The following is an 8,691-nucleotide window of genomic DNA, read 5'->3' as shown; positions in this document are numbered from 1 at the left end:
AAAAAATCTGAAGAAGCACAGAGAAGAACTAAGAGGCAGAAGGTGGGGCCTAAGGTGGTCTGAAGATAAACAATCTATTTTTAAATATGTCTTAGGACAGTCCTGGCCCCTTGCTCAATAAAAGAATGACAGCAATGATTTTGCTTTTACTGTTTTTATTTATTATTAAATTAGTAAATTTAAACTGACACACAGTAATAAATTAATTACAGGTGTACAATATAGTTGATTAGACATTTATATACTTTGTAAAGTGATCATCATGTAAGTCTAATATCCAACTGGCATTATACATAGTTATTACAATATTATTGACTATGTTTCCTGTGTTTTATTTACATTCCCATAATTATTTTATAACTGGAATATGTAATTCTCAAACACCTTTTATCCATCCCCTTACCCTCTCCCATCTGGACATAATCAGTTTGTTCCCTATAGCTATGACCTTGTTTTTTATTTGTTTTGCATGCTTATTTATTTTGTTTTTTAAATTCTACATATAAGTGAAATCATATGATATGTCTTTCTCTAACTGACTTCTTTCACTTAGCATAATATCTTAGAAGTCCATGCAGGTTGTTGAAAATGGTAAGATTCCATTATTTTTTATGGTTGATTAATACTTCAGTGTATATATGTACCCCATATTCTTTACTCATTCATGTATACATGGAAACCTGGGTTGCTTCCATATCTTGGCTACTGTAAACAACATTGCTATTGTTTTAAAGTCTTTGCCAAGTTTCTCTCTAAATCTTCTTTTCTCTGTCCTTACCTCCTCAATAAAACTTGTTAGGCAGAGTGATCCTTTTGTCAGGCATAGGGATGATAGATTTAACAAGTAAAAATGCAGGAGGATCACTAACTTTGAATTTCAGATAAGTAATAAATATTTTAAAAGAATAAGTATATCTGATGCAATGTTTGGAACACCCTTATGCTGAAATATTACTTGTGTTTCATCTGAAGTTCAACTTTAATTGGGCACCTGTATTTTACCTAGCAGTCCTAGTTGGAGGTTATTTTATAATAAATGTATCCTATGAATAATAATTATAAGCCTCTTGTTAGTCTGCTTAGAAAACAATAAAAATCACTCAGTTCTGGGACTTCAGGCCAAGTTGGAGGCCTAAACAGACATGTTGGACCTCCCTCCACAACTAAGAAGGAATATAACTACCTTAAAACTAGAAGCAACCAGAAATTCCAGAAAATCCAGATGCATGGAAGTCCAACAAACAAAGATATAAAGAAGAAATACTTATCCAGACAGCCAGGAGGGGTGGAGCCAGGGCAGAGAGGACATGGTCTGGCAGCAGCGACAACAAGCTGGCAGAAAGTGCAGTCACATGTCTTAAAAAGTAGGGAGGGACACCTGGGGAGCACTTCCAGCACCAGACCAGACCACAGAGCTCACAGTCCCAGTGCTGGGGGGAAAATAAAGCCTCACTTCTTCTGACTGCAGACCAGTGGGGTATGGAGTGGAAGGAAAAACTGCCAGTCTCTCAGCAGAGTCCGCTTGTTTAAAGGGCCCTCACAGTCCTAGAACATCTGCAGACCCAACCACTCTGGGAATGCTGGCCAGGGCAATAGCTAGAGAGGCACCAGTGCAATATGAAAGTGGAAGAAGTGCCTGGAAAAGGGGCGAGTGCTAAGCAAGTGGCATGGTTCCTCTTCTGACACCTCCCACACATGCAGCCTGTACTGATGAATACCTAAGGCTCCACCCCTTACAACATAACAGGTACAACAGCTCCACTTAATACACAGAGGCAAACTAACACAGGAGCCTCTCAAGATGAGGAGACAGAGAAGTATGGCCCAAAACAGGAAAAGAATCAAGAGGAACTAAGCAATGAGGAGTAGCGAACCTACCAGATGAGGAGATAGACAACCTAACAACTACAGAGTTCAAAACACTGGTGATAAAGATGCTCACAGGCTTGACGATTTTCTTAACTATGGCAAACACATAAGGTAAGTGAAGGCTATGCTAAATGAAACAAAGGAAAAGCCACACAAAGCCAATGGTGAAGGGAAGAAAACCAGGGTTCAAACCAATAATTTAGAACATAAGGAAGAAAAAAACACTCAACCAGTACAGAATGAGGAAACAATAATTGAAAAAAATGAGAAGAGGCTTAGGAACATCTGGGACAACATTAAACATGCCAACATCTGAATCACAGGGGTGCCAGAAGGAGAAGAGGAAGAGCAAGAATTTGAAAGCTTATGTGAAAAACTAACAAAGGAAAACTTCTCAAATTTGGTGAAGGATATAGACATACAACTCCAGGAAGCACAGAGAGTCTCAAACAAGCTAGACCCAGAGAGGACCACACCAAGACACATCATAATTAAAATGCCAAAGGTTAATGATAAAAAAAGTATCTTAAAAGCAGAAAGAGAAAAGCAGACAGTTACCTTCAAAGAGGTTCCTGTAAGACTAGCAGCTGATTTCTCTAAAGAAACTTTGCAGGCAGGTAGAGACTGGCAAGAAGTATTCAAAGTGATGAAAAGCAAGGACCTACAACCATGATAACTCTATCCAGCAAAGCTATCATTTAGACTGGAGGGGCAGATGAAGTGCTTCCCAGACAAGGTAAAGCTAAAGAAGTTCATCATCACCAACCCATTGTTATATGAAATGTCAAAGGTACTTAAGAAAAAGAAGACCAAAATTATGAACACTGGAATGAAAACAAACACAACTTTCAACAACTGAATCTAAAAAATAAAAACAAAATCCAACTAAGCAAACCAGAATAGGAAGAGAATCATAGGTATGGGGATCATTTGGAGGGTTATCATCTGGGAGGGGAGAGGGGGAGAAATGGAGAAATGATGCAGGGATTAAGAAGCATAATTGGTTGATAGAAAATAGACAGGGCAAGGTTAAGAATAATATAGGAAAGGGTAAAGCTGAAGAACTTACGTGCACGACCCATGAACATGAACTAAGGGGGGTGGGACTGCCCATGGAAGGGGGGAACTGGGCAGAGGGGAGCAAAGGGAAAAAATTTGTGACTACTGTAACAACATAATCAATAAAATATACTTAAAAAAAAGAAATGGGAGGAATATAGATTAAAGACAGGAGGAAGAAAGGAAGGGGGAGCTAGAAAGAGAGCACATATGTATTGAGTCCAAAATTCAACAAATAGCTGTTAAGTTGAAAAAAAAAATTCCCTCCAGTATTTAAAATATTAAATTGGAAAAGTTTCCTAAAATGAAAAAAAAAAATCACTCAGTTCTGTTGTTTTATTTACTTTAGTAATATTTTGATGTTTTTGACAATAAAAGCAACACAAATATCCAAAAATGAATATGTATTTTAGTTCAAAATGATTGACTCATATATATTTAACAGCTTAGTTCCTTTGATTTTCTGTGAATTCACAGCACTTGTTACCCAGCACCCAGGTAACTAGAAAACTGCATAAATTCTTCATACTGAACTTGCACAAGCTATTCCATGTCTCATTTTGCCTCAGTTTCCTCATGTGCAAAATGAGGTAACAGTACCTGCATAGAAAGGTGTTTAAAGTAAATGAAGAAATTTATATGAAAGTCGTAGTTCAGTACTTGTCATGTACATACACTTAATAAGTATTAGCTTCCTTTGTCTTGCCTCATCACTCCATTTCTGAGAATAAACAGAATCACTTTCCTACTGGTTAAAGAAATAACATGAATATGTCTGCAAGGAAGTTGGATTCTTACTCTTTATTAATATACATGTACCACCAGAGCCACAATCCATGTTATAACCCCAAATAATGATGATGATTCATCAATTGATTAATTCATTCATTCAACCATTTAATGGGTGTTTATTGAAGACCTCACATGTATCAGGGTCAGTGTTCTAGTTGAGAATACACGATAAACATAGCAAGGTTGCTATTTTCCCATGAAAGTTTATTATATTACAGATATTACAGAACAAGAACAGTTAAGAAAATTTATGTTATATTACATTACGTTAAGCAAACAATTAGGCAAATGTTATGAAACTGAATGTTGAATTTGATCATATGGAGATCACTGGTGACCTTGATAACGTTTTGTTCCCTGAAGATTGTTTAAGAAACAGAAGGAGATGCAAAAGGAAGTTTTTTTAAAAAGAGAGAAGAAACCATTTACTCTCAGCCAAGATATAGGCAGAGGATCAGAAACTCAGAGTAAAATTCTGTGGAAGACAAAGCTGAAGACAACTGGCAAGAAGAATATATGTGTCAGAAACAAATATATAAAAGCTTATTTAAGACTCAAGCCACTGTAAAGTATTCAAAAACAGAAGATACCAACACTAAAACTCATTCCTCAAGGGTCATAAGCTGAAGGTACAATACATTAAAGAAAAGGAATGTTCTAAGCTGCCAAATAAACTATATTAAGTTCCTGTTCATATTCAGGAATGTGGAGTCTATTAGAATAGTGTCAAGTAAAATCTAGGAGTTATTTTTTACTGTGGTGAGGCAGCAAAAGGCTCAGCTTCAGAGTGATAGAATATCCTATTATCTGTTATGGAGAAGACAAACAATTGTCTTTTCGATTACAGGTTTAAGACACTACTTCATTTTGGCAACTTTTTCTTTTTTCATTCTTGACTACTCTTCTATACTGCTTTTATAGCCTGCTAATGTGTCATGGTAAATGGACAGATTCTAATGAGTGTTTCCCACATGTTTACAGTAATGTGTATGGATATGCGTTCCTGGGTCAAAACTGGGTGAGATAAATGCCTATATTCTAAAAGTCAGGCAACTGTATATTTACTAAACCAATTATAAACAATTAAGGTAAAATTTTGTATGAATGTGGCATTAATATTTAACAGAAAAGCTGAGCCCTGGCTTGTGTGCATCAGTTGGCTGGAGCATTGTTCCATGTACCAAAAGTGTTGCCAGTTCGATCCCAGATCAGGGCATGTACCTAGGTCAGAGGTTTGATCCCCAGTTGGGGTGCATATGAGAAAGCAAATAATTGATGTATGTTTCTCTCTCACATCCATGTTTCTGTCTCTGTCTCTCTCTTTAGCTCTCTCTCCCTTCCTCTCTCTCTAAGTCAATAGAAAAATGTCCTCGGGGGAAGATGAAATAAATAAATAAATAAATAAAATTTAAAACATGCCTTAAAATTAAACATTCTGAGCAAGATCTTTTGGTGACATATCTGATACATAAAACTAAGCCTACTTAAGCAATAATCTATAGTCATCTTTTATCCCGCAACAGACTAAATTGTAACTATCAGATTCATGCTATTTTAAATAATTTGTGCAAATAAAGCCCGTGTCCTATTATTCCCTGGATAATGCTCCAAGGCTCTGAAGTAAGTGGAAACTGGGGCCACAGCAGGTATCCTTATCTTGAATTGTAGAGGAGTTTATATAAGCAGAAGTGAAGAAAGTGGAAGAGAAATTTCTTTTTTTTCAAATAGGAAATAAATCCACTTTTAAAACGATGATTATATTTTCCCCAATAATCTCCTCTACATTTAATTTAATTTTTTTATGGTGCCAATTTTAAATAGTTTTATTTAAGACATCGCATTTTCCACTTTAAAATACAGTACTTATAAAGTGCGTTATTTCCTTTCCCTGTGCACATAGTCCATATTCAAGTATTGAGAATGCTCAGTTTTATTATACAGCAGCTAAACTTTTAAAACTGCCATGGAATTTGCTACAAATTTGGGTCCTTCAATATTTTGTGTGGAACAATGCTAAATCTATCTATGCAAGAAATTGGCTTAATCCACCTCTTCAATGGTGGGCCCAGAGGAGGCACCCCCAGATGGAGGGGCTCCACCACCAGGGAAGCCCCCAGGCATTCCTCCCGGCATGCCTCCTGCGCTCTGGTACAGCTTAGTGATGATAGGGTTGCAGACTTTTTCCAGCTCTTTCTGCTGATGTTCAAATTCTTCCTTTTCTGCAGTCTGATTCTTATCAAGCCAGTTGATGATTTCATTGCACTTATCAAGAATCTTCTGTTTGCCCTCATCATTGATCTTGCCTTGCAGTTTTTCATCTTCAACCGTTGCTTTCATGTTGAATGCATAAGATTCAAGCGAGTTCTTGGAAGACACCTTGTCTCGCTGCTTCTCATCCTCAGCTTTATACTTCTCAGCTTCCTGGACCATGCGCTCAATGTCTTCCTTGCTCAGACGACCCTTGTCGTTAGTGATGGTGATTTTGTTTTCTTTTCATGTACTCTTGTCCACAGCAGAGACATTAAGGATGCCATTGGCATCAATATCAAAAGTGACTTTAATCTGACGAACACCACGAGGTGCAGGAGGTATGCCTGTGAGTTCAAATTTCCCAAGCAGATTGTTATCCTTTGTCATAGCACGCTCACCTTCATAAACCTGGATGAGCACACCGGGCTGGTTGTCGGAGTAGGTGGTGAAGGTCTGTGTCTGCTTGGTAGGAATTGGTAGTATTGCGCTTGATGAGGACAGTCATGACTCCACCAGCTGTCTCAATGCCAAGGGAAAGAGGAGTGACATCCAACAGCAGCAAGTCTTGAACATTCTCAGATTTGTCTCCGGAGAGGATGGCTGCTTGGACCCCTGCACCGTAAGCAACAGCCTCATCAGGGTTGATGCTCTTATTCAGCTCTTTTCCATTGAAGAAATCCTGCAGAAGTTTCTGAATCTTGGGGATACGGGTGGAACCCCCCACCAGGACAATATCATGTATCTGGGACTTGTCAAGCTTGGCATCCCGAAGGGCTTTCTCTACAGGGTCCAGGGTGCCATGGAAGAGGTCAGCATTCAACTCTTCAAATCGGGCGCAGGTGATGGAGGTATAGAAGTCGATTCCTTCATAGAGTGAATCAATCTCAATACTGGCCTGTGTGCTGGAGGAGAGCGTACGCTTAGCACGTTCACAAGCAGTACGAAGGCGACGGACAGCCCTCTTATTCTCACTGATGTCTTTCTTGTGCTTGCGCTTGAACTCTGCAATGAAATGGTTGACCATTCGGTTGTCAAAGTCTTCTCCACCTGAGTGTCACCAGCTGTAGATTTGACCTCAAAGATTCCATCTTCAATTGTGAGAATTGACACATCGAAAGTGCCACCTCCCAGGTCAAAGATCAGCACGTTTCTTTCAGCTCCAACCTTTTTGTCTAAGCCATAAGCAATAGCAGCGGCAGTTGGCTCATTGATGATTCTAAGTACATTGAGACCAGCAATAGTTCCAGCATCTTTGGTAGCCTGACGCTGAGAATCATTGAAGTAAGCAGGTACTGTGACTACAGCATTGGTTACGGTCTTTCCAAGGTAGGCTTCTGCGATTTCCTTCATCTTTGTCAAAACCATAGATGACACCTCCTCTGGATAGAAACTTTTTGTCTCTCCCTTATATTCTACTTGGACCTTGGGCCTGCCAGCATCATTCACCACCATGAAAGGCCAATGCTTCATATCAGACTGAACAATAGCATCATCAAATCTACGTCCAATTAAGCGTTTGGCATCGAAAACCGTGTTGGTAGGATTCATTGCAACCTGATTCTTTGCAGCATTGCCAATCAATCGTTCGGTATCAGTAAAGGCGACATAACTTGGGGTGGTCCGGTTTCCCTGATCATTTGCAATTACTTCCACTTTTCCGTGCTGGAAAACACTCACACAAGAATAGGTGGTGCCAAGATCAATGCCAACTGCAGGTCCCTTAGACATGGTTGCTTGCAGGTGCGCGCTACTCGCAAAGACGCGGACCAGAAGAGCTCCCCCGTGTTCAATGAGACCTACATTTAATTTTATATGTCAGCTTGACAGGACCACTGAGTACGCAGTAATCTGGTTAGGCATTATTTCTGTGTAATCTGGTTAGGCATTATTTCTGGATGTGTCTTGGAGAGTGTTTCTGGAAGAGGCTAGCATTTGAATCTGTGGACTGAGGAAAGCAGTTTGTCCTCCCCTATATGGGTGGGCAGCACCCAATTTGTTGAGGACCTGAAATGAACCGAAAAGGTGGAGGTAGTGAGGATTCACTCTCTCTCTCCGCCTGGCTGGTTTACCTTCTCCTGCGCTCTGTGCTTCCGGTTGTCAGGGCTGCAGCCTCAGAGCGCCACCTCTCAGCGGCTCCCCCGCTCTCGGTCTTCGGAGTACATTGCTGGCTCTCTTCATTCTTTAGTCTGCGCACAGCAGATCGCGGGACTTCTCAGCCTCCATAATTGCATAAGCCAGTCTCTTACAATAAATTTATATACGCATACACTAAAAATTACAGTACTGAGGGCACTCAATCTAGAGACAGGTTGCCTGGGTTTGGTCCCAGTTTGGTCACTGTTCACTGTGTGACATAGAGCAAGGAAGGAGAGACAAGCCTCCTGTGTCCCTGAGAGCTCTGATGGCCATCTGTGTCTACCTTTCTCCCTTCCCTCCTTTGGAGGTTTGGCAGAGAGCAGGCTCGGGAGAATTAAGCTTGCTCCCTGGAAGAACTAACCTTCTGGCTGATACTGGCAAGGTTGTTGGTTTGCCTTCTTACCCTAGTTTAGCTGTGTTACTTCTCTTTTCTCATACAGCCATTTCCACAAGCACAGAGATTCCAATGTGTGTTTCCAGCTTTATCCCCAGCCCCATAAAATTTATAAAGTGACCCTTCTCCTGAAGACTACCTTTGTCTAGCTTAGCATTATATGCTTTTCTCTTTTTCTAACATTAAACTTA

The 8,691-nt window shown here is 39.8% G+C and overlaps 1 pseudogene; it reads right to left on the bottom strand.

The window, feature by feature from the left end:
* Window positions 1-5,528: 5,528 nt before the first annotated feature.
* LOC150019282 (heat shock cognate 71 kDa protein pseudogene) lies at window positions 5,529-7,761 on the bottom strand (annotated as a pseudogene).
* Between the last annotated feature and the right edge of the window lie 930 nt (window positions 7,762-8,691).

The sequence above is a fragment of the Furipterus horrens genome, unplaced genomic scaffold (genome assembly GCF_987537825.1).
Source record: "Furipterus horrens unplaced genomic scaffold, mFurHor1.1.pri manual_scaffold_2, whole genome shotgun sequence".
Classification (NCBI taxonomy): Eukaryota; Metazoa; Chordata; class Mammalia; order Chiroptera; family Furipteridae; genus Furipterus; species Furipterus horrens.
The sequence above is the reverse complement of the archived record's forward strand: the minus strand, read 5'-3'. Positions and strand labels throughout refer to the sequence as shown.